Here is a 5,527-nt window from a genome sequence, read left to right as displayed (position 1 = left end):
GGGAGGGAAGGAGCCGCCGGTGCCAGCAGCAGGTCCGGGCTCCGCTTTGGCACGTTCGTTCCCCTCGCCCAGAGCGCCGTTGGCCAGCAGCGCATCTGCCCCTTTTCCGGGGGGATCCCCCGCTGCCGGGATCTTGCTCCGCTCTGGGAGCGTGACTGGCCGGTGTCGTTCCTGCTCCCCACGAGTGGATCCCCCAGTTCCAGGGCGCGTGGGAAGGCTGGTTTTTTGGCTGTTTCCCAGCTCTGGCTCTTGCTACCTGCAGACACCTGCTCTTTATCTTTTTGGCTTTTGAAATTCTCTTCCTTTTCTAGGGAATTCTCTTTTCTCTCTGTTAAATTTTATTCGTTGTCTGCCATAGCATGTAAGGACTGTGCAGCCTGGTCTAGCAGGAGGTGACCCTGCCTGTGGCAGCGGGGTTGGAACTGGATGGTCTCTAAGGTCCTTTTCAGCCCAAATCATTCTCAGAGTCTGTGACTGAAAGCTCGTTGTCTGTCCTGAACATGCTCTTTGCAGACAGCAGTGTCTGTGTCGTTCCCTCAGCTGCGTTTGTGGCTCAGGGTATCAGCTCCCCTGTGAAGTGCTGTTATTGTGCTCCTGTGGAGCCTGGCCGTGCAGAGGTGTGCTCTCCAGCTCACAGCACTCCTCTACCCCCCACAGCCCCGCTGGGAGCAGGACCTGGCACAGAGGGCAGCCCCAGTTGGGAATCCTGCCCAGCTGTGCAGGCTGGAGTCCACGCTGCTGCTGTCTGACGTGGGGAAGGAGTTAAGGACCTTCCCCCAGGCTGTAGAATAAGTTGGTCTTTAAAGACAGAATTCCAGATACCCTGCTGCTGGCACTGGCTGCTTAGCAGGGTCTCTGGAGCCTGTCTGTGGCTCTCTGTTAAATGGACTTAGCTCACGGTCGGTTCCCCTCCCTGGCTGCTGCTTTGCCCTCTGAGGTTCCATGCCTATGGGGAACCTGTTCTGGAGCTGGGCATTCATGGCTCACTGCCTCTGCCAGTGCACCTGCTTGCATCACACCAGGAGGGTGCCAGGCATTTCATCATGCTCAGCATTGAGGTATCTTGACCTGTGAAGTTGGCTGGCTGCTGCGGGGCCTCTTCTGTTCAGCCCTCTCTCTGCCCTCTGATGAAAGCATGTCTGTTTGCCAGGTGGGAGCTGACGTAAATTTTCATGCTGCTGTAGGCTGAAAATACTGACTGATCTTGAACTGTGTTAATAAGTGACCCGGGATGGAGGGGGAAGGTTGCTTTGCAGTGTGGTCTTGTTGACATAACTCTTGGGAGAGCAGGCGTGAAGCCTTTATTAGGGAGAGCTCTTCCCCACACAGCATCACTCGGGTGTGCTGGAGTGTGATGCTGCTCTGGGTCTAAGACCTCTCCACCCATGAGCACCATGTTCTGTATGAACAGTCTGGTGAAGCTCAGAGTTATGCTTTGAGACCAGAAAGGGTTTAGAGGAAAATAAATCAAATAGACATCTTTATGTGCTCACCCTGAAAGCCATCACTTTTAAAATGCTTGGGTATAGATGATGTAAAGATCTCTGTGTTGCAGGGAAGCTGTTTGTTTTAGAGCCTCAGTAAATGCACACGAATCATTAGTGGAAATCAGTGACACTTCCAGAAATAACTTATTCTTACACCAGTAACCCACTTGTCAAACCACATCTAGGTCTGTGCCATCCATTTGACACAGCTCCTTGCCTCTGCTCAGGAAGGACAGGATGCTTCCACAGACAAATGGTGCTTGTGACCCGGGGTGGCTGCAGAGCTGACCCTGCTTTGAGCCTGGGGTTGGGCTAGGTGGCCTCCTGAGACCACTTCTAACTGGAACTGTTCTGTGATCCTATGATCCATTGATTTTCAACTGAAAAGTTCATGGCACATACTGTGCAAAAAGCTTTACAGTGGTAGCAGAGTGTTCTTCCCTCAGCAAGTTTAGCCAAGAGCCAGCTGGGTGTGTTCCAGCACAGACCCTTCCCAGGAAAAGGCAAGACAGGTTAATAACTGGATGTGCAGGGCTGTGAGAGCACAGGTACAGTGTGAAATGCACTGAACGACAGCAGAGCATCACTGCCAGGCAGGCATCATAGGTTAGAGGCATCCTTCACCTGCCCTGCCCTGCCCTGTGCAGCAGAGGCTGCGTGTCCAGAGCGGGCTGGGAAAGGCTCTTTGTGCTGCTGACTTTACCCAGCCATCCTGTGTGGGGGCTGCAAGATCCGGGGCCTAAAGTCATAAGTAAATTGCAGTTCAGTGTTACCTAACGAATCACAAACAGAGCACTCCATGACTGGAGGTGAATCTGGAGGAGGGGATGTTATCCTAGCACTTGGATTTGATGCAGCGGAAGGGATTATTTTTTCTCTGCACCCACTCTGATTACTCTCCTCAGCAGTGTTTGGCAGTGCAGGTGCTAAGCACAACTGAAAATAAGATTATCCAGGGCAGATGAGGGTCCTGACCTGCCTCGTTCGGGGCAGACTGCAGAGATTCTGCCCCCCTGGTTCCGTGGGACCTGCCCTGTGCCCCGCTGGGCACTCGCAGGGTTCCTGAGCCTGCTCTGCCCTGGCCCTGCCTGCCCAGGGCCCCACACAGCACCCGCAGCTTGGAATTGCTGATGCCCCGTGGATTTTTTCTTTCCCTGCTGATCTTTTAGCTGAACAATTCAGCAGACTGAAGCAATTGTTTTGTGCTGTCTGTCCCACGAGAGGGGCAGAGTTGCAGCAGCGGAAGAAGTGAGCGAGGGGCATGATTAAAGACTGGCTAATGATTAGGAAACATCTCAGTGAACCAGGGGCAGATAAGGGCAGAACAGCCTCATTCCTCCTGTTCTGTTGCCATGGCACAAAGGTTTTGTCATTTTTCATCTACTACTCTTACAGTAGTCCTCTAGGTGTTTCTCTCTACCCCGGTGGTGGTAGTACATAAATGAGGTGGTGAAACTGGGAGAGAAGTGAGGGGAGCAGCAGAATGTGGTGGCATAAAAGAGGCCCCTGGAGTTTCCAAGGGACAAGCAGCTTCACAGTGACTTGTGGGGTGCCCCCACCTTTGGGTCCCTCGGGTTTAAGCAATCCTGTGCTCAGTACTGTTGTTCCCACTGACTTTTTTTTTTACAGAACTGCTTTTCATAATACCAGTTAATGGATTAAATTGACATCCTGGGTCTGGTTTACTGCAACTGCAGACAACTACATCTTGGTTGTTAACACAACTAGCATCAGCTTGATTGTTTTAATTTGTAACTGTGGACAGAAGGTCTGCAGGATTGTTCAGGGGCTCCATGTCACCCTGGAGACTTGAAAAATAACTAGGTTTTTTTAGGATTAAGAAATATGCTTGTTGTTTACTTCTATCCATCTGCTTCTGCTGCAGTGAAATGAGACCATTTTTCTCTGTGACTGGCCTTCAGCATATTGGAGAGCAGGCAGCTGATGGATTTCTAAGGACTCCAGAGGCAAGAGTATTCCAGCTTCCTACCAGGCAAAATAAACACCAGCAGATAACTCGGGAGCAGGATTTGCTCTCAGAAATACTGCTGCTTTAAAGCACAAATCATAGCAGAAAGGTTTGGGCACTAGGGCACAGAGGACTCGGTGTAGCTGTGAAGACAGGGTAGCAGAGTGGAGTCTGTGGGAAGGGAATCTGGCTGTGTGCTTGCAGAATAGGGTGGGGTTTTGTGGTGGTGTGGGTTGTTTGTTTTTCTTTTTAATCCTACAGCTCTGCCAACTACTAGCCCAAGTTACAGCCACTGCTATAGCTTTGGGAAGTTCCTCTGTAGCTAGCCTGTGGCTGACTGGCCAGATAATAAAGCTGTAAGCTTTTGGTCAGAGAAGCTGTCACATTCTTTTTGGCAATGCTTATCTGATGCATAGACAGTGCCTGGTAATTAAGCTAAAAAAGCAGTCTCAGAGTGATACCATCAGAAGCATATGCCAGCTTCTGACTAGTCAGCTGTGTGGCTGGCTGCTCTCTGAGGACAGATGCAAACCAGCTCAGCAAACTCACTTGAGGTTCCTCTTAGTGTGATACTGCAAACTCTGGTTGGTTTCTGGCAGTTAAACCATTCTGCCTCTTATGCCTTCCTCACCAAGAAAGATTAATGAGCCAGAGCCAATCTTGGAGATCTCAGTGCAGATTACAGTACAGCTCACACTCCTGTGGTGCTGTGGCACTTGCAGGGCCAAGGTGGACAGAGTTGCAGTGGGTGACAGGATTTTGGACAGTCAGCACCCAGTTGCTCCATAAGCACAAGCAGCCAGCTCTGTGGTGGCTGGGGCAGCACACCAGCCACTGCCACACCTCACTGCCCAGGCCCTCGGGTGGGACCTGAGCTCTGCTTTGCTGTGGGGGTGCTCTTCTGCTCTGCAGCCCTCCCAGAAACCATCCTTAGTGTTTCCAGCTCTGCTGGCTGGGCTTGGGAACAGTGACATGACCTTGTCACTCAGGAGGCAGCATGAGCCACTGCTCGAGCTCCTCTGTCAGCAGCCTGACCCCTCTGAAACCCTGGAAGTGCTTGTTGACCCCTGGCTGATGGCAAGACTCTGTTCTGATGTTTGACACACAGACAGGCTCACTGGGAGGAAGGATTGTTTAAGATGCTTATTGCAGCTAAAAAGAAATGCATCTTTGACATCTATGGCTTTGTTGCTGCATATCAGAAAGGAAACTACAGCCCTGAGATCAGAAATAATTTGCCTATCTCAGTTTAGAAAACACTTTAAAAGAGAGGAGATCCATCTCCAGGAAAGGCCTGGAATTAGGAATATATTTTTAAACTATTTTTATTTAAAAAATCCTGAACCTGTGTAGCCTTAATCTTCTTTGTGTTCTTGAGCATCTTATTCCATAGGATATGAACATGCTTCAAAAACATCTGGGGTCCAAAACAAAAGCCCAGACAAACCCCACTGATGTAAATGTGCTATGGTTTGATAATACTGGCAACATTTCCTTTTCTCCTCAGAAAAAAGTTGTGGGGGTTTCTGATTTGCCAGCAGTCCAGCCCAGACTGGAAATGTGGCATGCCAGAGCAGAACAAGTGTGAGGGAAGGGTTTTCTCTCCTGGTGCCTTGTCACTCCCTGGTACCAAAGGAGAAGAAGGGGAGGGTGTGTTCCAGAGACCCCACAACAGCAAACCCGGGGTGCTGTGTAGTTGGACCTTAGCTGAGCAGCCCTGGCCGTGGGGGGATGCTCAGAGCTGGCAGGTTTGGTGAAGTCCTGGCCACCACCGTGCCAAGCTGTGAGGATTCCACCCTTCCCTGCAGGCAAGGCTGGACCAAAATAGTGTTCAGGGCAATACAATGGGGTAGAAGTTTGAAGCAACACAAATGGTTCTTGGTTGTGAGGTGAGTTTTAGTTTTACAGCCCCAGCTCTGCATCCGCTTCGGGTCTGCGCTGAGCTGGGTGGTGGGGAGTGTCCTGGGAGAACTGGACTCTGATTCTGACTGCTTTTATTTTTGCCACCTCAGACTAAGTAGCCATGTCAGCCAAAGCCATCTCAGAGCAGACGGGGAAGGAGTGCCTGTAC

Source organism: Merops nubicus, unplaced genomic scaffold (assembly GCF_000691845.1).
Source record: "Merops nubicus isolate BGI_N331 unplaced genomic scaffold, ASM69184v1 scaffold8553, whole genome shotgun sequence".
In the NCBI taxonomy this organism is placed as follows: domain Eukaryota; kingdom Metazoa; phylum Chordata; class Aves; order Coraciiformes; family Meropidae; genus Merops; species Merops nubicus.
This window is presented reverse-complemented; position numbering follows the sequence as displayed.